At 32.3% G+C, this 25,275-nt stretch overlaps 1 long non-coding RNA gene across 1 annotated transcript; it reads left to right on the top strand.

Moving 5' to 3' along the window:
* The first annotated feature begins 757 nt into the window (after positions 1 to 757).
* On the top strand, positions 758 to 5,333 carry LOC117103163. The gene is made up of 3 exons (XR_004444532.1): positions 758 to 831; positions 3,072 to 3,196; positions 4,779 to 5,333. It is a non-coding gene; the product is annotated as an uncharacterized LOC117103163 (long non-coding RNA).
* The last annotated feature ends 19,942 nt before the right edge of the window (positions 5,334 to 25,275 follow it).

Genomic DNA, 25,275 nt, shown 5'->3' with positions numbered 1-25,275 from the left:
TTTTTTTTAGCTGCATATACACATGTGTAAAGCTCCCACTTTGATATTAACAGTCAGTATGTGCGTTCCCCTTCCCATGGATCCACCAGTCTTCATTTTTAGTGTTCAAACACAAAATGTTACACTATCATGGCACACACTCCCTGTGAATTTGCAGTTTGAACTTACTTGCGAGTGAGTGCCCCGGCCTCAAGCACCGGGCCATGTATGGTCCCAGTCCTCCCTGGTCTGAATGTGGAGGAATAAATTGAACTGAGTTCATCTACACAGTTTCTTCCATAATTTAATTTACCGTATAACAAAAAAGAGCACCATTAGGTTGACTAAACTCTGCTATTTGAGGCCACTAAACATATTTGGGGCTGAAGTAAATGAGGTTTTTGTGTACTAACGTCACCTCTCATCACCTAAATTGTTTACACACCATTCTAGAGCAAAGTTGTCATAGCAACATTGGCGTCAGTAGAGAAATGATGCACAAAGTTATTTAGCCAAAACAGTGAAGTATTTATGACAGAGTAACTATGGCAACAAAGGTGAAGAGAAAAACAGTTGTCATATCTCAGTAATATTAGCTAATGTTGTTATCAATCTTTTTTGTGTTATTTATAGAATTGAGCATAATTTTTATTTTTAATCATCAAGAGTTTAGTGGGGGATTTCTGGAGGCTTAAACTTGTTTTTTGGGATGTCAACCCCCTGCCCCATATATGTCACTATGGATAACTCACCAGGTACCAGCAGGAGCCAGAGTTTCATTTTGGCAGTGCAATTGTACTGTAGTCTGTATAGTGTAGTGGGTGGAGAAACAGGCATTTCTTTGTTTACAATGTGAGCAAGACTTTTTAACTTGACTTTTTTTTTTTGGTAGCTTAGACATGCATATGTGCAAGTTTTAAATATTTGCACGTAAACATCCTGTAAAATAAGAGTTTCATGTTGCTTTTGATTAGCTTTGTTTTTTCTATATTTCTTTGAAAAAATTCATTTTGGAATGATGGTAAGACTAATTTTGATTCTTTTTTATAATGCCAAGTAAAACATATTTTCCATGATGCAGGAGGAGAAAAAGCAAGGTTAGCAAAGATGAGGGGCCTACAAACTCAATAACATCTTTGATCAACTCATTACACCCTCTCCAGCGAATTCTTCAAGTTAGAAAAGCAGGAAGAAATAGAAGATGGGTTGCCAGTCTAACGAAGTCTAGTGGTGAACCATCACTAAAAATATGTAACATACCGTAAACATTTTTACTTGGAATTATCAAAAAGAATCAAAATCTTTAGCAGCACCTTTCGAGTGAATAGTCTACAATGTAATTTGGATTATCTTTTATTTTTGTGCAAATACAGTACAACAAAGTTTCATTTTCCATTGTGCGTATTGGTTGTCAAGCACTGTTGTATTCTTTATGGCGAGTTGAATGGCTGAGCTATTAAGACAGGGGAGCTACAGCCACAATATCAGCGCTGGTTCAAACAGCATGCTCGCTTGTGGTTACGGTGGGAGAACAAGTCTTCTAGGATAAGGAGTATATACCGTAGGCCCATGCATAAAATTGTGCACCCAGTACATCTTTCGAGATGAGTAGGGGGTTACCCTGGTGTACTGGTGCATAAAGCCCCTGTTACCCTGCAGTTATTCACCACTAGATCCTTCGCAGGATGTATCTATGTAAACGTAAATCAATCAACTTTTTCCAAATTGGTTGAAGCCATATTTTTAATAAATTTTCATTTTGATATGGAAAAGGGAACTCGCCCTAAGGATCTTGACAAAGATCTGTGCTTGCAAAAATTTATATAGTTTCCATTCAAATCAATAAAGTCAATAAGTATAAATATATTTATGTCTTACAAATGATCTAATACTTTCCATTCCAATTTGTATCATTGCAATCAGCATATTTCAAACTGATCTGAAATATGTAATGGATTGTAAATTGAAAGTTAATTTTATCAATTATCAAATTAAGGACATGGCTTTCAAGATTATGGTGAAAGTCTTCCAGCTGCCTCTGTAGTCAACCGGGTGCCATACTATTCTCCGGCAGAACGGACTGATGGTCTTTTTCAATCATAGAAATGCGCATTAATCCATTCCAATATGATAGATAATAATTCTAATTGCTTATGACATTTAAGATAAATGCAAGTTTCATATTTACATAAATTCAATCATTCATTATCTAGCTAATTCTGAATGACTTCTTTAGTTGTCATGTACAATTCATATTAGTCTGGAACTGTATTAATATGTTCTCATGTAAATGAAATTAAGTAAATATAATATGTTAAAATAATAAAATAAAGAATTCCACGTGTTGAATACCATTAACAAACTTAAAGGTGTCCAGCCAGCCTATGTTGAGCTCAACATAAACAGAACAATAAAATTCAATATTCTAATTGCTCACTTCATACAATGTTTGGCATGGTGCATATACACTTAAATTGGCTGTTAAATGATTGTTTTTCGTAGTAAAATGCCTCTAAGATTACCATCAACAAAAATTTATATAATATCCGGAATTTTTTTTTCAAATAAAGTACTAAACTCAGTGCATACTTTATTCCAGCTTAGGCATGCATACCAGTAAATTTTAACTTCAAATTGTGTACTTTTATGTATTTAATATTTGTAGTACTTCAAGGTCAATTTAATCATCTCTGATTGGTATGATAGTCTTGGGAGTAACAACTTAAATGTTGAGCTACAGTGGCAATGCCTTGATTATTAAAAAAATATAAAAGATGATATAATACCGATATAGCTACGGAATTAACAGTGTCTTCATACTTATTTTATATTCTATAGGCCAACACAAGACAGTACTGTTGTCGTGAGGAAATTTTAATTAAAATGTTTAAAAGCATCTTTAATATACTATAATTTGACCATACCCGACGCAGACCTATCGCGTAAGCGTTTAACTCACACAGACCCGGTGTGACACCAAATCACATGAGGCTGCTGCATTGTATGACGCTGTTTGAGTTGGCCTTAAAAGTCCAGATAAATATGTTTGAATATCATGTCCTCTGTTGTATTATGATATATATCATTTTCAGGTTTGCAGAATTGTACACGAAAAAGATGTGTGCCTAAAATATGCGAAGGTTTTCCTTTCTTTGTACACGAAAAAGAAAAACAGAAGGCGTGTACAAATTATCAAGATGTTTTCCTTTTTCACCAGGTATATTTAATTTTAACTTACGATACGATAATACTTTATTGCAATTTGAATCAAATACAGAACAAATTGAAGTTGAACATTAAAAGGGGAAAAGTGGAGGACAACCAAACGGATACAAAAACATTAAAAGGGATAAAAGACACTAAAAGCAAAACATTCAATTGTTTTTTTAAACAATTATTAGGGGTTCACTAAATCTTCTAAGGTCATATTTTGTGTCCAGTTCTTATGGCAAAAGTGTTGTGTGAACTCTTTCTGAGTAACCAAGCTTTTAAAAAGTACAGGGACCTTTAATATTGGATTACCCTTTTATATATATATATATATATATAATTTGAATTTCGATAAAATTATTAAATTAAAGTACTAAAAAGGTAAATAACAAAAGCTTATAGTTTAATAGTTAAGTACAAAGATTTGGGGGCTTATTCCTGCTGAGGCCCATATAAACTTTAAAGCCACCATCTGTCATGAAATCTATGAAAAAGAACAGAAAAAATTCATAAGACTGTTCAATTATAAGGATCAAATTTTACCCACACAATAGAATGATAAAACATTATTTACGCACATTATCACTTGATTAACTCAGTGGTGTTTTTCAACAAGGTCATTAAGATATTTTAAATCATGGAGCAGAAATCGAAAGAAAGGAAAAATTACGTAACAAATGAAATACAATATAAAATCACATTATGAAACTAATAACAACATTACTTAACTAAAATCTTACTATGTAGACCTAAATCCTTAAATTGATTGTCAGCCATTTAGGGGTATATCAACAACTTGCTATTATTTATGCATCTGTTTATTGGTCAATAAACTAATTTCTCATTAAATTTTTTTAATTGAATACTAATATACATAGCAAATTGAAAACTAAATTTAACTTAGGTTTTAAAGAGCTCACCACAGAATATGATTTGTAAAGACTCTTTAACCTTTATTGTCAAAAATTCCCACCCTCATTTTGTCAACCAAATCTATATTTTTTGATGCCAGAGATGTATTATCTAAGCAGTAATAATTTAATACCTGTGGTAGGCCTACGGAATATTTCTCAAGGTATAAAAGAACTTTTCAATTCTTGAATACTTTACCTAATCATTTCAAAACACATTTATTGGCTTAAATGTTAATGAACATGTATTTAGGTTGCAATTCCAGTATATAATAATGTCAATCTTTAAATCATTACCTTATCATTGTCATAGTATAACTAAATTAAGTTGTAATCATAAATCTTTTTTTTTTTTTAAGTTTTTAAAGTTTTAAGTATTGTTTGTTTCATGTTTATTTGTTTCATTGTTAATTGATTTCATTAGATAATCTATTATTATTTTTTCATTCTTTCAATTTTATGTAAATATTTAACAATTACCATATACGTATAATATCATCAATCGATTTGTACTTTTCGAATGGAAATTGATATGCATTGTATTGGTTTGCTATAATATACAGTATGAAATGTTTTATGGATGATGTTAATTGTATTTTAATGGATAACTTCCTATAAATTGTATAATCGAATGGTGCAAATACACTTTTCTAAACACTAGCTATATTTCTTTTTAAGTGACCAAATGACCATTAGAAGTGGCCATATTGCCTTGAACTTGTCTGCACCAAGAATCTTCAATGAATTTACCAGCAAATTGTTTAAGGAAAAACAAGATTACTGGAGTAATTTATTTGATTGACAAGCTCTGACATATGTTGCTGCCTATACTCTGGAGGCTCCAGCTAAGCAGTACTGTTCGTACCTCCAAACTCAATTTTATTTTCTGACTCATAATCTCTGGTTGAGACTACTTAAAAATTCCCACAAGTCTTGTAACTTCCTTTCCACAAGCTAACACAGGTAATGCTTTGTGCTCTGAAGCTGTTGTATATTTATACTTGTCTGTGTTTTCGGATTACAATAGAACACATTCATACTTTAATCAAGTCGTGCAAAACTGTAAATTATCTTAGGCCGACTTAAAATGGACATGTTATTAATACATAATTATATTATGAGGAGAGATGTTACGTCCACTGCCATCGAACAAACTGCCATGAGAGCAGATATAGAGAATGTTGTGAAGTACTGACAGAAGTAGCTTACGCTTTCAATGCATACTTCGAAATATAGCAGATGATGAAAATAAATGAATGATAATTGTTTGGATAGTTCTATTTAAGTGCAATCTATTAAATTGGCGGTATTTTAAGAACCATTGGCAACAGAAAAGTTGGCTGTGCAAACCTGAAAATCTGACACAAGAACATAAAAACATATGGTCATAATAACAAGAATGTATATGGAAATCACAAATGTAGATAACAAAAGTCAGTCTTCTAAAACGTCAGATTCACTGGGGGGAGTTTCAGGCTGATAGACTCTGACCAAGAGTTCTTAACACACCCTTTTCTCCAGCCATCGATTGCTCGGCATTGCACTCACTCTCTTAATGTTTGGAGATATTATAAAAGATTATATACATCTACAGAATGCCACAGTAAAATTTGTCTTTGAAATAAAAACTGCAAATTTCTTACAGAGCCTTCAGTCCCTGGTATCCCCTCCCCTAGCCATGGGCTAACTTCGCTTTTCAGTTGCCATACACCTTCTATCTCTCAAATGGCACCCATATTATAAAGATATCAATCCTCAATTATATATTCTCATAGAAACAAGGGAATAGTAAAATCATACCCTATTTTTTTGCTATAAAGCTCGACTAATATTATACTGAAGCAATTTCCATAAAAAATCGCCGACTCCTTTGGCGACGCTGATTGGTCAGTCAAATCAGGGAGTGTTCCCGATTGCATCGACACAGCCACACGACAGTGCAAGGATTGCAGTAAAAATGCTGTAGCGACTGTGTAGCAATTGTATGGAAACCAAGCTTTAGTTAAAAGTCCTAAATGAATATATAAAAAGATATAAATGGATGTAGGCCTACACCTATATAAATTGTAGGTGATGTATGTCTTTACGTTATCACTATTTACCTGGCTGATTGTCAAGTTCACCATCGTGTTTACACATACTGTCTTACTGAAGTTGCACTTTTCACCTTGTTTACCTTCTTAACACCATTTTTTTCTGTTACCACACTAATGGTTACATTGTTTATTTACTTATTTAGTCACATGACCCAAGAACTGGCAGTAGCAAATACAGCATTGTCCTGTGAGCGTAGTGGTAATCCCTGTTTTGATCATTACTGTGTGATTTGGGGAGAACAAGTATCAAGGCTATGTGCACTGGTGGCGCCAGCGGGGGTGGCATGGAGGAATTTGGTACTGGGTTCAATTCTTGTAACAGCACATAATTTGTTTTCTCACAACAACAAAAAAATTCTCCACTCCCTAAGCCTTATAAACATTATTTTGTCCCCGAATATCAGCCAAACTTCTTTGATAAATTGGAAGAGTTACCCTCCATAAATATGGTACAAAATAATTATAGTTTTTAATGTGTTAGTGGAATCACTTATTTGAAGTGAATCTATGTGTTTGTAATACTTAATAACTGGGGGGAAAGGGGGAATTAGTTTTCCCCAGTTTTTAAATATTCAAAAATCTGTATCTTTTGTCAAACAACTTTTTTCTGTCAAAATCAATTCTACCACAACATATCAAAAAATAATTTTCCTCAAGAGCCAGACTTTAAACAACACAAAATGTCCACAAACCGCAGCATTCTACATCGCTTGTAATTTATTTAATTAAAATTTCAGAAGATGATTACACAGGATTCAAATTTTTTTATTTTACTAAGACATTTTTATTTAACATTTATCACTTGTATATTTATGAACATGTTATGTACAACAAACCTCAAATTTATTATTTTGACATTAATGTTGACTTGTATCTTGTAAACAGCACCCAAATTTTTCCAAACTACAAGTTGAATTTCACAAGGTGGTTTTAAGAAAAAAACGTACTGTAGGCCTACATTAGTAGTTTTCCATTAAACAACAAAACAATGTTTAGATCACTTTAATAGTACTAAGTACTGTATTGCCATGGCCCTCTTTTCATGTTGGTTAAATAACTGTTAATTAGTTAATGGATCACATGTAGACATAGTTTATCTTGATAGGCTGTCACAAACTGCAATCAACAGAGCCTGAGGTAATTCAAAAGAACAATTCAATTCAATGCAGTTGACATGCCCACCACCACATTGCTATATTTTCCTGTGTTTAGATCAACTACAGCAAAAGCATACTCTGTACTAGCTCACGTTCCTCTATGGGTGTGTTTCTTATTTCAATACGAGTCTCGTCTGTTACTAAAGGATGGACAAAATTAATATAATAGCTTTAATGAGGCTACAGTACTTGGAAGTGGCATTACGCCAACGTACAATATGGTTCCTGGGAATGAGATAGATGAAGCCCTATGGAAGTGCATGATGGCGACTCCAGTGATATGTATATTTATTAATTTTTCCCGTTTTCTTGTTTTCATCGACAAATTTAATTCTTAATATCAGTACCGGTACCAAGAACCGTTGAGAATCAGTCATAATGCCAACTCAAGACAAACATGCCAAATTTGAGTTAAATGAACATTTCAGTAGCATGTGCACTATATGTATTTTTTTTAATTCTCTAAAATCAATTAAAATAGCCCTTTCAAAATTGCCATATTTTCTGGGGTATTCGACCCCACTGGACCCCTTCCAAAAGATTTTGAGCGATGCCCCACCATGCCCACTTATACTGTCATCAGGGACATCAGCCCCACCCTTAAAGACATTGGATACCCCATTGGGCAAATCCTAGCACCACCAATAAATATACATTTTCCGAGAAGAGGATTTCAGCCAGCACTTGTGGAGAGTGTAGTGGTGGTCCAGATGGGTTGCCCCGTTGTACCTAGCAGAGAGAATAAGCATTTTAAGCTTTGTTTGAAACATTTTAAACATATTATGCCTAAAGAATTTTATTTAAAAAGAAGAATAGTAAAAGTTTTTAATTAAACTTTTTTTAGTTTGAATGTGTCATAGCTTAAAGAGGGCCTTAACTGGCCTTTCAGAGCCACTGCTCCTGCTGGTACCACCGCTACCTAGCAACCAGCCTGCAGCTCCACCCCTGTCAGTCCCCAAGTATGACGCCACTGATACGTGAAGTTTTTGATCCAAGGACATTAGTTCATACTTCATACCCTGAAGAATTCTTGGAGGAAAGGGGGATTAGATTCAAATTAATCATAGTAAATTTTATAAATATTTTTTGACAAATCAACTGCCAATTTTGCAAATTACCAACTGATTACCGGAACTGACAACCGCACATCCTTGAGTTAAACAAAAAAAAAGAAATGTTTTTTATTACAAATTAACCCCTGCCTCCCTTGAAAAAAAATTAATGAAATTAAAAAATATAAAGTAAAGATAAAATTCTCACACTCATGTCTGCTAAACTCAGAAACTTAAAAAAGATCACATAAGATGCACTTGAATCATTACCACAATGCTGAACATAAAATTTGTTTTTTTTTATGGTACATTTAATTAAGAACAAGGTAAATAAACATAGTTGTATTAAACAGATACAAGCTAAAAACTATTATACATAAACTAGATTTAAATATCCATTGGAAGTGGTTTGATTACATGATTTATGGTCACACATCCAAGTTGGTTCTGTGGTAGCCTCACATACTAATATTATTATTACCATCATTACAGTTTCAATTAAGTTTTATTTTAGACATTCAATGTTCAAATCAAAAAAATAGAAAACAAATATAGTAGTAAGACAACTACTGGCATTACAGTACTTTGAAAATTGGAAATGCTGTAACATTGGAAAATACATTTTTGGTAATTAAATTAAATAAGGCTGATGACGATTCTGCAGCAGATAGGTCAGCATATCTTAATTCTGCTCAATTAATAATTAGCAATTAGTAAGTCTCAAATCACTGTTGAGCCAGTGTGCTCAGGAAACGCATCTGTGTCAGCAGTAGCTAGTGGCCCCAAAGAAGGCATAAAAGTCCGGACTCTGTCTCCAGTGCCCCCACTGAACAATCCTGTTACACAGAGGGTACGCTGCATGACCAGCGTTACCACGAGACTTGATAAGGAAATACTGTCAACGTCCACACCTATGCGGCAGAGCCAACGATATCCCCATTGATGAATCATATGAATGTGCAGTTTGATTATGGCGTGTAGGAAGAAGTTTGCGGTTCTTGTAGTTTCTTGCCAACGTTTCTAATTGTCGGGATTGATTGCATTGGTGTACTAGAGGCCTGAATTATAATTATGCATTGAATTATAAAGCTAATTAAATGGTTATGAATGCCAAACAGTGCTTGCTCATTAAAGCCAAATAGTAATAATGATAATAATAATAAATGAATAATAATGATGATAATAATAATAGTAATAATAATAATATTAGTAATAATAAAAACATTAATAATAGTAACATTAACAGAAAACATTATTACAAACAAATATTAGTATAGTAATAGTAAGAATTAATTAATATAGACCTACTGTACACTGAAGTAGGTGTGAAATTTCCATTTTCATTACAGTATATAAATGGTATCTTTGTTTAAAAATTAATATCTAACATACAAAGTAAAATCATTCTACTGAAGCTGAATTGCAGAAATAATTTTAATAAGTTTTAACAACTTACACAAGAAAAAAAACCCATCATTACAGAAAGAAAAATATTACAACTTAATTCTAAACATATCAACATATTAATTTAATATATAATGGTAAATTATCATTTCAGCAAGAATTTAAAGATAACTATTTTAATGATATAATTTTGATTAATGATTCACAGATATTAAATTAAATAAGGAGGCAAGTGTGCCTTCCAGTGATAGGCATCAAATCATCTCTTAGGACAAGCCAGTTTGTGGTTTGAACTGCACATTCACGTATCCTACGGTATCCAAAGTGAATCAACATAAACCTATGTTGTGTGTATGTTTTTTTATGTGGATTAACCATGATACAAGCATGCATGGTTTTAACTACGAACTGTCTTATTTCTCTGTTAAAGATGACTACCTAGCTGTGTTTGGCAAAGAAACTTTAGCTAATTTTGTACCTTTAAGTTTGTTATCTATTAACATTCAATTCCTATATTCTTTGCATAGAACATGTAATTCCCTGATAATCAATTTTAGGGATTTTTTTTTTTAAAGTCTATAAATCGGTGAAAAAAAAAAATTTTATTTTGATTTTTGTCTCTTGGGCGCCGATAATCATTATTTGATTTACTTATTCAATGTTTTAATGGGCTTTCAAAATTGATGACTGATTACACCAAATTTTGAAAAAGGTAGAGATCATACGTTTACTTCTCAAAAAAAAACAAAAAAACTGGGCTACCATTTACAAAGCAAAGAGACATGAAGAAATTAAAAAAGAGGATATTAGCAGCTAATTAAGATTAAGAAGTAACCAAAGAAGGTCAAAGCAAATTGTGTGCGGCTGTATTATTAAAATCGCCTATATTACAACATTTTGTCGGATACTTTCAGGCAGAAAAAGCATCAGATTACCGTACTACAACGGTGTAGGAACATCCAAGGTGCTGTGTCAAAGTTTATAGGCCAGTATTTGTGTGGTTGTTGTCTAAAAAAGAAGTTAAGATCACTTGTTACATAAAAAAAATCTCTTAAAAATGCTCAGATTCCTATCCTAATACACTATACAAAAATAAAATGCAAGTAGAATTTGTAGAAGTAATTACATAAGCTCTTAGGATTTGCCGACTTCAAATTATTTTAGTCAGTTATTATATAAGTAGTAATACTAAAACTTTGCTAAATATTTAAAAATTGAGTTTTAAAGTTTGGAACCTTCATTTATCTGTTGTAGATAAAAGTGGTAAACAGTACTGTAGATAAGAAATATGACTGACAACACTATAACAAACTTTTATTCCACAAAAATCTTTTTATCCAGACAGTTAAATTCTCCTTCTGTATGTATACTTTCTAATTTTCCGGCTTTTCAAATGTGTGAAGACTTGAGAACAGAGTAGAAAATCCTGATGAGGTAAGTAATCCAGTGATTACAGTATCTAGGTTACACGATGTAAGGGATTAGCCTTGGATTGAGTAAAATCTAAACAAACTTAAGCAAGTTATGATCACAATTGGTTAAATCTAGGTTAAGATGATGGATTAAGGAGGATAAATAAGAAGTGTGTGCTACTTTCTGATCAAGTACTTGTGAAGTTAAACAGTAGTTATTTAATAAAGTACTTTCAGAATTCTATAAAATTAAAGAGTCAGCATTTTTCTTTGTATGTCATTGTTATTGTTGAAGAATATTACTGTTTATTTTATTATATTTTTATTATTAATATTATCAATATTATTACAATATTTAATATATTATTATTATTATTAAAGACATTTGATTGATTGTTGTTCATTATCATTATTGTTTATTATTATACATTAAGTGTTTAATATTAAATATGCTAATATAAATAAATTATTTTAAAATGCATTTATTTTGTATTGTAATATTTGTGAAAAAAGGAAATTAATTATGATATTATCAAATATTTTATTTTTTTTAGTAAAATTTAGTAAATTTTTTTTTCAAATCTCATATAAAGAAAATGACATTACAAAAATAATAATGGACTTTTTCATCATGTTTCCCATTATCCCTCTATACTTTTTTTTAAAGAACACATTGAAATAACTTTAAAAATAAGAAGATAAAAGGAGAAATTGAGGCTAAGGTAAAATGTCAAATGAGGTTTCTATTTAAAAAAAAAATTAGAAAAACATTAGGGCTTATGTGCAGTAGGTGTGATTATGTAATACCCTCTTATTTTGTTCTAATTTTTTAAGCAATTTCAGCCTTAGTATTCTTATAAAATGTATTCTTATTTAAAAAAAAAGTGTATTCAATACCCTAGATCAGCCCCTGCCATACTGTACAGTATTTACAAATAGGTAAATTTTCTGCACAATAATATTGTGATGAAAGCTGGCCAAGTCCCCATGGGTAAAGTTCTGGGGAGTTGACAGCTAACATTACTGTATGTGCCTTTGAGATTGTTTTTCCAGAAGAAGTTGGATTTATAAAGTATGCCGATATCCTTCAATTGAGGAATATTTGTCTCGAGTATTAGAACTTGGCTTTTTTTTTTTTTTACAGATTTATGTTAAACTTTTTTTTTTTACAGATTTATCTTAAACTTTTGTGATGTGTCAACCAATATACAGGAGTTTAGAATTTCATGATAAAGGCCTGTTTATACTTCAACGATAACGATAAAAAACCTAAAAAGTGATTGTTCATGTAGAAAACCAAAAAAAAATAAGTTTTTTACACTAGGACGATTCGATAACGATTTATCGTGTATATTATAACAAAATATTATAACAAATCAAGTCAGATGACGTCATAATCATGGAAAACGATAAAATCATTGCTACTACTACGATTTTAATGTTTTTCCATGATTATGACTTGTCAAAATAGTCAAAAATCTGATTTGACTTGTCAAAATAGTTGTTATTGCATAACTGATAAATCGTTATCAAATCGTTCTAGTGTAAAAACTTCTCTTATTTCTTTTATTTTCTATATGAACAATTGCTTTTTAGCTTTTTTATCGTTATCGTTGATGTATAAACAGGCCTTAAGGCTGTTTCTCCTCTCCCCCCACTGTGTGCAATAATACCCAGATCAAAGCTCTACGTACACTCATCACAAAGAGAGACGAGTATCCTTTTTATTCCGGAATACTGACCAATTAGCACTGCTGTACAATAATTAAAAGGTCCACTGATTATCTCAGATAAGATAGTGTAATACATATTCCAAGTATCGAAATGAAATTTCTATGCAACACGATGGTGTGCATTTCGATACTTGTACAATAATAGTCATATAAATTACAAGGTTTATGGAAGATGATATTATTTATTAGCTCTTCTTCCTAAAGCAGAAAAGCCATTGTATTTTTTTCTATTTCTATCCCATTTCCTTACGTTTTTTTTGTACAAGTTGGATGGTCGAGCGGTTAAGACAGGGGCGCCGCATTTTACAGCCATAATATCGGTGCTGGTTCAACGGCGCGCTCACCAATGGTTCTGGTGGTGCAATCTACATTCAACAACCTTTGCACTCAACAGCAAAATAGAGAATGAAATCATTTGGTTAGGTTTTATAGTATAATGGTCAGATCTCAGCACTTTACCATCAACGTATTTTCCTGCTACTTCTTGTTTTTATAAGAACCAGTAAAATTTTGCCCAGGCTCAGGTGTTCTTATTTTTTGGCCTATTTCCAGCTCAAAATGTTCTTATTTTGTTCTTATTTTACACACTTTTCAAACATAGAAAATTATTATTGTACAGCAGTATACACTGTACTGGGAGGTGTAAGTGGCCCTGCAAAAAATGGCCCCTGAAAGAAAGGCCCCGCAAAAAAAAGGCCCCGGTAAAAATGGCCCAAAATGGCAGGTAGGTACACCTACTGTACTGTGTTACTGTTTTACATAGTCACACCTGCTGCACATAAGGTACTGATATAATTTTTGGTTTTCTAGTTTAAAAAAAAAATAAAAACCTCATTTGACATTCTACCTCAGCCTCAATTTGTTCTTATTTTGTTCTTAATTTTTAAGCAATTTGAGCCTCATGTTCTTATAAAATGTGTTCTTATAAAAAAAAAAATTATCAATAAGTGATTACTGTTAACATAAAACCATATATCTTAGGTAACAAGCTTTAGATTTATCATTCAATTAAAACATCAGGTGTAATTATGCCAATGAAGGTGAGCCCTGTATAATCTGTTTTACTTTATTTAACAATAAACAATTATTGTTAGAGGCTAACCACAGTCTTAAAATTGGCTCTGGTTCGAGCTACTCTTCACCCAGATTTTGGTTGGTAGAACCAAATGTCTGGCTTGTGTGAACTCATTGCATCTTTCGGAAGTAGGGGGGTTATCCTAATGCTATGGTTCATTTCTACCCCTGTCGTTACTGAATGATGTGAAATAAGCGCCTCTCTATGGCTACTACAGTAGTGACAGACCACATTCTATTCAGTGGCATGCACCCTTTTATACCAAACAAATGTGGTAATATTGCCGTAATGTAACACATTTCTGCATGAATTGATTACGTACTCTGGCATGCCATTGGTAATGTAATTTGTATAAGCAAAACGCAATATTGTGGTAATGTAGCTCTATATAAAAGTGGCATATGAGGGTGGCTTAGACAAAAATCACACCAACTGATACAAAAATAAACAATAACCAACAAATAGTCAAGCATGTTTATTTCAGTACATTAATAAATACATTATTTTGTTCAGTTTATTTACAAGGGCCTTTTCGTGAATTGTAGGTGTTAATTCCTAATCATTAACAACTTTTAAAAAATGTAATCTTATGCTTAAGTGTAATGAAGTATTCTATTTTTTTCATTTATTTACTCAGACGTAAAATGCCCTGGGATCTCAAAGTAGCAAAAGTCATCATGACAAAACAAAACATAAATGTAAATATAAATTTATGTAATTCATTTGCTTTGAGAAAATATTTTCTTCACCAATTAAAGGAGGCATACTGCAATTAACATCATTCCTAGGAAAAACATGTAGTTTATGTTGCCAAAAGTGTAATTTATTACATACATAACTATTGGCAGCATTAAAGTTTACAAAATTTCGTAAAAACTCGAATAGAAGCCCAATGGGCTTAACCTCGAGAAGAAGCCCATCTCAAATTTAGCCCCCTCTTTAGTTTGCAAAAGCAGCCTCGAAAAGAAACCCATGGGCTTCTTTTTAAGATAGCATGGGCTTGTTTTTTTCAAGATAATACAGTACATACACTGTGCACGAAAAAGAAACAAAATAAATTAAAAACATGCTTGGTTTGTACAGTAGTTCAGGTGATCTAATGCTGTTTAATACACTCCATGATACAGATTGTTGTTACAGTAACCCTATTTATTGTTTTATAGTAGTACAGTATATGTACAGCATTTGTTTTGAAAAGGAGCCCCTCTCTTTACTTTGCAAAAGTAGCCTGCCTTGAAAAGAAGCCCATCCAAAGTTTGCAAAAAAAAAAAAAAACAGAAGCCCAGGGCTTCAATTCGAGGTTTATGTTAGCCACTGCTGTAGACAGGAAAGATGATCTGTGACAACAAGGTACACAGTTGTTTTTTTAATGGCTTTTGCCTCTAGCAAGGCTACAGTATGTTGGAGTCTGGCGCTCAAGGCTGGTACCATTTAAGAAGGAAAAAAAACAGGACAAGCTGCTATTCCTGTTTTACATGGATGCTAAAACAGGACTGCTGTAAAGCTAAGGTTCAGACCATTACATTATTTTAAATGTACCCCCGTCCAATCTTAATATGAGTTTAGTCCTAACAAAATTACTCTTGTCTTGTATTCAACAAAAAAAATTTCTTCGCAATTAACAATTAAATAATCTAACTGAATAGGGACATTAAATTACAAAAAGATCTCAATTATGAATTGAAAACTTGCACTTATTATATACATTTCTAACTTCATAATATAAAAACTTAATTATTCAAACAAGCGTTCTATTAAAAATTAAGTAAATTTAGAAAATATATAAAAATAATAAAATTGAATTGACAGATTGATAGAGAATAATTTATTGTTTATTGGCACTATATAAATTAAATTATTATTATTTTATTATTATTATTATTATTTAAAAACTACCAATACAGAACCAAAATGTTGTTTCAAATCCCTGCTGTAAATTTCATTTGTGTCCTTAATCAAGGAATTTACCTAAGCCTTTCTATCTCTATCCAACTATAGATTTTCAAAATTTTGGCTTGGTAGCTTGTGACAACACAAAGGTTTTTCTTTGTCAAATATAGTAGTTCTTTTTTATCATACAGTATTCTTAATAAAGTATTAATAATACATATGTTACAGTATATCGTCGCTCACATCACGAACTAACACAATTAAATTCAATTGTGTTAGTTCGTGAAATCAAAAAAGCGCGTCAAAATACGCGCTGTTGTCGTTAAGGACTTTTTGTGTGGTAAAGAATACAAAATTTGCTTGACAACCAATACGCGCTCGTTTTGACGCGCTACTGTGATTTCACGAACTAACACAATCTACTTTGATTGTGTTAGTTCGTGATGTGAGTGACGATATAATAATTAATTCTACTGTTATGTAAGTACAATTATCTAAATAGTGATTGTTATGGGAAACAATAAATAATGTAGTTGAGTTTACTTATGATATATAACTTGGAATTGTGCCCCTGTTATAAAAAGAGAGACAATAAAGTAAGTTACTAATACCAGGGAGGTATAAAAATACAAACTTACTTTCTTACTAACCTATATACTTACTTACCTAGACAGACTCACAATTCAGTTTATTTAGTCATACACATCAACAAAAAGTATTATCAAAAAATATAAACAGCAAACTTTAGCACAATAACAAAGAAAAGAAAAACATGCTACAAAAGAAGTGGATAGTATCTATATATCATTTTTTAATTATTTATAAAGTATATTATATATAGTGTTATAAAAAACAACCCTTTTTAAAGTCCTGGACTATGTTTTTCCGATTCCAGACATTAGCTGATGTTTCATCATTAGTCATTCGATTGTTATCTTTGGAACTAGTGTGAAATGTTGAATCCTTTCCAACAAATAGAATGTAATAGTGTTTATTTGGATACGCAATAAAGCTTGTAGTTCTACCAAAGTAAAAATAACAAAATTATAAATGTTATTAAAGAAGAAACCACTGTGATGCCCTTTAATCTTGTGGGGGTTTTTTTTAATGGAAGGACATTTTCAAGGATTGGAATCAGGGGTCTTGATTGGAAAGTGACATAATCCTCTAATACTGATAGTACATGCCAGTATAATAAAAAGAAATAATGTATTCATTTCCACCAATTAATGCTACCAAGGCAACTGTGTAATAGATAAACATATGATTAACACTACAAATACACCATGATGAACTTAAACCAAGGTAATACAGCAAAATAACATTCATCTCTGCACGCCAACTTTACGTCAGCAAACAGGCCCTTGATCTTATCTATGTAATAATAATAATAATAATAACTGTTGTCTTGCTTTTGTAACAGAGGCACACAATTCTCAATAAGGTGTGGAACATTACAAAAACAATACCCTGACAGTTTTATGTTTGCCCTTAGTTTTTGTGTGATTTAAAATCAGTCACGTTTCCATTGAATGAAGTGAAAATGTTGATAGTGTTCACTTACAGTACCCAGTTTCTTATTCAATAAAAAATTAATGTAAGAAATGGGGTATATAATATAATAAATAATAAAAATAAATTTTATATGATAAATTTTAACAAAAATATGCCTTGCTGTGAATTCCTTTTTTGTATCAATTTTAGATATTAATGGTGTAGCATATTAAAACCAAGGCAAGTGTACTTTTTGACTCAATCCAAAAAAATAAATTTAATTTAGTAGCATATTTCTTTTGTGATTGTATAGTAAAGTTTAATAAGCTAAGTTATTGTATGACAGATGGATTTCAAAGGTTCCAGATGTCTGTAAGAATGCATAGATAAATCATAATTAACCTTATTTGTTGTTTTAAATATTTACATTGTTTTATAAATAGTTAATTTATTTCAAGATGTTAACAAGGAAGATAATTAGTAGAGCAGCTCTTGCAAGTAAGTGATATAATATCATAAAACAAAATAAGCAACAATCAATTACAATACACTATAAATATAGGAAGGTTAAAGTTAGAACATATTTTTGTCAAAATGTTTATGATATTTTACATATTTGTGAATTTTGTAGCAATTTATCTAACATTACAATTGTTCAAAACAATCAATTTGGATTAGTTTAATAACTTTAACAAGAGTTTTGATATAAATTTAACATTTGCGACTTGTTAAATTAAAGAAAGTGCAACTCATTTATCAAAAACAAGTTAAAAAACACATCTGTTGGAGGTTGGATTTGATATAGGTCTTTACACTTGGATGTTACATGCAAAAGCTCCATATCATTATTTAATTGATGGATATTTGTGTTATATAAGTTTTCATTGTTATTATTATCATTATATAATTATTATAAATATTGTTGTTATTAATATTAATATTATTATTAGTATTATTATTTTCAATAATATAAATAATATTATTTGTAATGGAAAATACTTTCAGTTATGAATTAGCTTAATACCCATAGCAAACTAAATGAAAACCAGTACAAAATTGGAGCATAAAAGTACCTGAATGTCCATTGGTTGCTGTGTTATCTACCATAATGGTTTCACTTCAGATGTTTAATAGTAATGAATATGTAAAATGAAAAGCAAATTAGAAATATAGGCCTATAAAGTATCTTTCTAGTTGAAGTTAATGGAAACAGAGATGGATGAGGCTCCTTTTTAAATACTTCTGTAACAAATGTGTCTACCACCAGGACTTGAAGTGGTGGGAGAGATTTTTATTGTTTTTGCTAAACCTTTTTTCTGAAAGAACCCCCTTCCGATAAATAAAAGAACTATCAACTCCAAACCATGAAAATGGGGATGAAGGTATCATTTAATTGCTAGAATGCTTCAGGTCCAAAAGGATACACCCCTGACCTACAGTGGTGACGCCAGCAGAGTGGGGGGTAAGGGGACAGGAGGGGGCTCAACTTCCCCCACTGGACAGGTCAAGCCCCCTGCCGGACAGAGCTCATCAGGCAGTCTGACCATAAAACATATAAAAATAGGCCCAAACCAAGCCAACACATGTCTGTCACAGTCTAAGAGTGCCATTTCCGGCCATCCAGAGGTTGCTATTCTTTAAAAAATCTCATTTGGGAGGGAGAACTCCCCGCTCATCCCCTTCGTCCTCCCTGTCGGACAACTTATCCCCCTCCCCCTCCAGAAAATATATCCTAGAGCCGCCACTGCTGACCTACCACATAAGCTCTTCTGTAGAGTAGGTCTGAAAATAGTGCCTAGGCACCCCTGGACCAGCTCTGGCATTTAAGTGTCTGCCACATGCACATATGCTCACCAGGGGCATGCACAATTTGAGAATGTGAACTAAATACTATATATTCCAATCAATTTAATGGTCAGTCATTAGCCACTTAAATTTAAATATAATTTTCTTTTTATTTCCCCTTTTTTTTAATTTTCAAAAATGTAGTGGAAACCTAGGCTGGCCGACTTCATATCTCCTACAGTATGTTTTTTTTTTGTCGTATTACTTAAATTAAATTACTGTACTGTGTACTCAAGAATCCAATATAGTGACCAACAGCTTATTGGTTTCATGGTCAAATTATGTCCAGGTCAGCAGGAAATAAGTTGTAAAGGTCAGTAATTACTCTTTTCACTCTTCCAAACCAAAATCTGGTGTTGTAATTATATTACGAAATTGTGTGCATGCATGGGTTTTCAAATATTAATGCAAAAAAAAAACAAAAAAACCAAAAAAAAACCATGCACTATTGATAAAGGTAATGAAAAAATTAGTGCGCACTGTTATTAAGAATGACAGTATTTTAAGTCCCAATATCTTACCATTTTGACCCAGTAGGTTTTGTCTGTGCTTCAGTCATTAAACTGCTATAGATATTAATATAAATTTGATATTTTTCAAAGAAAAGTGTAGGATTGGAAATATAACAATTTTTGAAAAAGTTTGAAGGAATATGCCCTATTTTTGCTAACCTCAATAACAATACTGACGTTTATGTTTTAATTTCAAATGAAAAATATGTTTTAATTATTAATGCATTGTTTTTTTATTTTCTCATTTTGCTGAAGGATATTTGTCAAATAGGTATCATTTGTAATTATTTCCTCTTTTTTCTTATCAGCTTTTTCAATGATGAGTAAAAACAATTCTTTTTATGTGGTTGACCTTCTTGGCCATTTCCTGTAAACTTCAATGACAAATTTGGGTGAAGGACTGCATTGCTGCATGTACAGTTCCTGGGCTTCAAAACTTTAATTGCCCTTTTTGTCTTTAAATTATTATATGAACTTATAACTCTGTTTTAATTTTATTTCTGTATTTCATTCTTAAGTGTATTTTATTCTGTGGAAAGAAATTCTTGTTCAACTTTCAACAAAAAAAAAAAATTTTCTTTAGTTCATGTAAATCAAAAAATTTAAATGAAATTTTTATTGTTGATCAATTTGATTATGTGCTCATGGGCTCGATATGCTTTTGTAAGCTCTGATTGGCTGTGTTTTTATATAATATAAACTACCATATAATACCATATTTTCATTCAATGAGGCTCCGACAGTTTTAAACATTAAAAATTCACTGGCCTGGCATTATCATACAGAAACTGCATAATATCTTAGAACTCATGTAACAATCACTGCAGTTTTTTGTTTATGTTCTGGTTTGTCTTGTGAACCACACTTAATCGATGTCGCACCGACTGGTGGAACTACGCGGCCCCCTGGATTTTAGCATCTGTTTGTTCGCTCTGCTTTTTAAACTTAACACTCACTTCGCTCGCTTATTACAGGTCCCCAATAACAGTCACCGCCAAGGCCCCACAAACTCTGTGATGCCACTGCGAGCCCCCAACTGGGCTTTTCCCCTAGACTACACAGGTGTCAATCAATCAATCAATCAATCATATTTTATTGTCATTGTTCAGGAGAACATAGAAATTTGTTTTGCTCTGTGGTAAAAACACATTCCAAAAGGCAGAACAAACACAAACAAAGAAACAAAGTGCAAAAGTATGAAACATTTACCAACAATTTAGAGCCCTAATTGCTCTAGGAAAGAAAATATTGCTGAATCTAGCCTTAGTGGCTTTCAATGAACGAAAACGTCGACCACTGCGCATCAATTGGAATAGGTTTGAGGCAGGATGAGTTTGGTCGCCCATAATAGCCTCTGCCTTTTTAAGAAGCCGATCATGGAAAATGGTTTCCAGAGGCATTTGTTCCAAACCAANNAAACCAATGATATGCGTTGCAGTCCTGACGATTCTGTTAAGGGCATATAAGTCGTTTTCGGTAGCGCCCCCGAACCAGACGGTTATAGATAATGTTAAAATGCTTTCAATTACTGCTCTATAAAAAGTCATCAAAATAGTCGGATGCATTCCAAAAGATTTAAGCCTACGCAAAAAATAAATTCTTTTCTGTGCCCTTTTCACAATTTTTTGCACGTTATGTTGCCACTTCATATCATTGGATATATAAATACCAAGGAATTTAAATTCCTCAACAAAGTCGGTGTGCATTGGAAATTGCCAGATAACTAGCCCTCATTGGACAAATCCTGGGCCTCCACTGTCTGTCATTCAAAATAGTTTATATAAGCTGTCTGACTTAGTAAGTCTGTTGCTTTATAAACTTATTATCTTTTAAATGTACAGTTGAATTTGATACTGTATGATTATTTTTACTCTATTATCATTTTTAAAAAATTATTTATTTATGACAAATTTTGCAAATTCACTGTCAAACGCTGTGGACATAGAAACTGCTTAAGGTGCACATGATGGAAGAGCCATACAATGAAACTGCCTGCTGTTAACGCAAGGGTGAACATGATGGAACTGTTTGTTGTTAGCGCATTCGTTGAATAAACTAAAACTCGCAGCTTGTTGCTACCACTAATGTTTTGCTTGAGGGAACTGCGCGATGGTAGTGCAAGGGTGGCACACAAATATAACTCCACATTGATAGCACCAGTGTTTTGCAAAATGGAACCACCTGTTTTTAGCACTAGGGTTGCATATAGTAAAACTACCCATTGTTAGCACTATGTTGCATATGAGGAAACTGCCTATTGGTAGTGCCAGTTTTTCTCACTATATGCTTCTGACTGTTGTTACGTGTCAGTGTTGTATTCGTTTTTTAGCATTTTTAAGGCTTGGTTCATTAAAGTCAGGCTTTGTAAGGACTGATTTTTCTAAGACAGAAAAAAGGTGTTTGACGAAAAACTTGGGAAAAGTGAGATACAGATTTTTGCATTAAAAATGGGGAAAAAGGGGAGTAACCACTCTTTTTTACACCTTTTCCCCAAGTTTTGATTACCAACAATAGCCAGCCATTTTCAAATTTGCAAATCCTTGTGCATCACTCTTCAGGAGGCATGAATGAGGTTACCAAACCTTAAAATTACCATACTTGAAAAATTTGTATCTGCCCTTAAATATTTGAGACAATTTGTTCATCATCAATGTACAGTACAAAATTTGCAGCTTTTTGTTTTCAAGCCTTAAAATTAAGTTGATTATTTCTTAATGTATTTTATTTTATTTCTTTCACATCAAAAAGCAGTTGTACACTCGCCACTTACAGGATGGAACAATGTTTTTTATAAGTCTCTTTTATAAGGTTTTGAAAGTGGAGCTGTTTTTTAATTAGGTAGTCTTGAGAAAAAAATCTTGCAGTGACAGGGTTTGAGCTGTCTCTTATACACATCTAGATGTGTATAAGAGACAGGGGTGGTGCAAGCTTTTTTTTGGGGGGGGGGCATGCACTCCAGTGCATCCCTAAGATATGCCACTGGGAAGAAACAAAGTAGTTATTGAATAGAGGAGAAACATTGCACAATCTTATAACCACCTGTGCCCTTTAAACTTTGCAGGGTCCAGAGCAAGGTTGTATTGTATGATGTGTAAGATTGAATCTGACACTAGCAGAGAGTTAAAAAAAAAAATAGTAATTCAATATAAATAAAAGTGGAAAAATGATCTAACTGAATTTACCTTTAACTTGGAAAGAGACAGTAAAAAAAATATTTGGTGCTTATTTGGCATGTTCATTTGATTTCCTCTATAAATCTTATGGAAAATACGGTACTCAATGTTTTGAAAAAACAAAATGTGCAAGATCTTTTATTTCCCCCTTGACCCACCAGGGCCAGGAATGGATCCAAGATTGTTTTGCCCAGGAGAACCAATCAACAGTTTGTGTTGAAGAGTGGTTCCCTTCCATATTGTGGAGGGTAGGGGAGGCTTACCCCTGTGAAGCTCTACATATTTAGCCATTATACCACATTAATCTATTATTCTAAACTGTTTAACACTTCATTACAAGATTATCTAAAAATATTACCTGCCAAAATTTATAGGTGAGGAAGGGCAACATCTAAACAATCTATATTAATAAAGTTGAAATCTCTTATAATTAGTTGTATTGTAAATTGTATTTTTTAGGACCAATAGAACCATAAGATAAACTCATTAACAAATATTCAAAATTAACATGAAAATTCTAATAGTTAAAAGATGAAACTTAATATCAGGACCACCAAACCTATCATAGAAACCAAACGGTTTTAATGTAACACAGATTCTGATTAATAATGCACACATATTCATATACTGATAAAATTTACAGTTCAGTGTAAAATAAAAACAAAATAAGTACATTTTGAGCCTGAAATTGGCCACTAAAATAAGAACACTGAGTCTGGGCAAAAGTTTACTGGTTCTTATAAAAAAAAAAGTGTACTTAGTTTTGATGGCTTAGGACCTGCCCATCATTTTCTATATGAGGAACTCTGTAACTATGTCTAAAAGTGATAGCAAATTTCTTTCCAAGAGGGACCAATATAAAATCGAAATACTTTATAAATAATTAATTTGAGGTTGAACAGTCTGTCATGTCAAGCAGCTTATGATGTCTCAAACATGATTGATTTTTCTATATTTATTGCAATTTATCTATGATTTCTGAATTATTTTTATTTTGTTCTTTTAATTTAATCATATTTTTCTCTTTTAAATGTACAGTTGAATTTGATACTGTATGATTATTTTCACTCTATTATCATTTTTTAAAAATTATTTATTTATGACAAATTTTGCAAATTCACTGTCAAACGCTGTGGACATAGAAACTGCTTAAGGTGCACATGATGGAAGAGCCTTTCGCATACAATGAAACTGCCTGCTGTTAACGCAAGGGTAAACACGATAAAACTGTTTGTTGTTAGCGCATTCATTTAATAAACTAAAACTCGCAGCTTGTTGCTACCACTAATGTTTTGCTTGAGGGAACTGCGCGATGGTAGTGCAAGGGTGGCACACAAATATAACTCCACATTGATAGCACCAGTGTTTTGCAAAATGGAACCACCTGTTTTTAGCACTAGGGTTGCATATAGTAAAACTACCCATTGTTAGCACTATGTTGCATATGAGGAAACTGCCTATTGGTAGTGCCAGTTTTTCTCACTATATGCTTCTGACTGTTGTTACGTGTCAGTGTTGTATTCGTTTTTTAGCATTTTTAAGGCTTGGTTCATTAAAGTCAGGCTTTGTAAGGACTGATTTTTCTAAGACAGAAAAAAGGTGTTTGACGAAAAACTTGGGAAAAGTGAGATACAGATTTTTGCATTAAAAATGGGGAAAAAGGGGAGTAACCACTCTTTTTTACACCTTTTCCCCAAGTTTTGATTACCAACAATAGCCAGCCATTTTCAAATTTGCAAATCCTTGTGCATCACTCTTCAGGAGGCATGAATGAGGTTACCAAACCTTAAAATTACCATACTTGAAAAATTTGTATCTGCCCTTAAATATTTGAGACAATTTGTTCATCATCAATGTACAGTACAAAATTTGCAGCTTTTTGTTTTCAAGCCTTAAAATTAAGTTGATTATTTCTTAATGTATTTTATTTTATTTCTTTCACATCAAAAAGCAGTTGTACACTCGCCACTTACAGGATGGAACAATGTTTTTTATAAGTCTCTTTTATAAGGTTTTGAAAGTGGAGCTGTTTTTTAATTAGGTAGTCTTGAGAAAAAAATCTTGCAGTGACAGGGTTTGAGCCCACGAAACTAGGATTGGAAAGCTAGCATCTCCACTCCACTTTCTTATGTTTTAATAAATCTTTATTTTTATTTAATTGCTTTTACTTTTTATGGCTTCAATACTTGTTCTTTCCTGTAATGAATTACTTTATGATGTTACTTGTTATTATCATATTTTGTTTGATGAAAAAAACAAGTCTTGTATACATTCAAATTATTAACATGGTATACATGCACTATTATTATTATTGAGTATATCAACTTCATGA

The sequence above is a fragment of the Anneissia japonica genome, unplaced genomic scaffold (genome assembly GCF_011630105.1).
Source record: "Anneissia japonica isolate Jap-2015-1 unplaced genomic scaffold, ASM1163010v1 scaffold2652_len1590060_cov184, whole genome shotgun sequence".
NCBI classification, from domain to species: domain Eukaryota; kingdom Metazoa; phylum Echinodermata; class Crinoidea; order Comatulida; family Comatulidae; genus Anneissia; species Anneissia japonica.
This window is presented reverse-complemented; position numbering and strand designations above follow the sequence as displayed.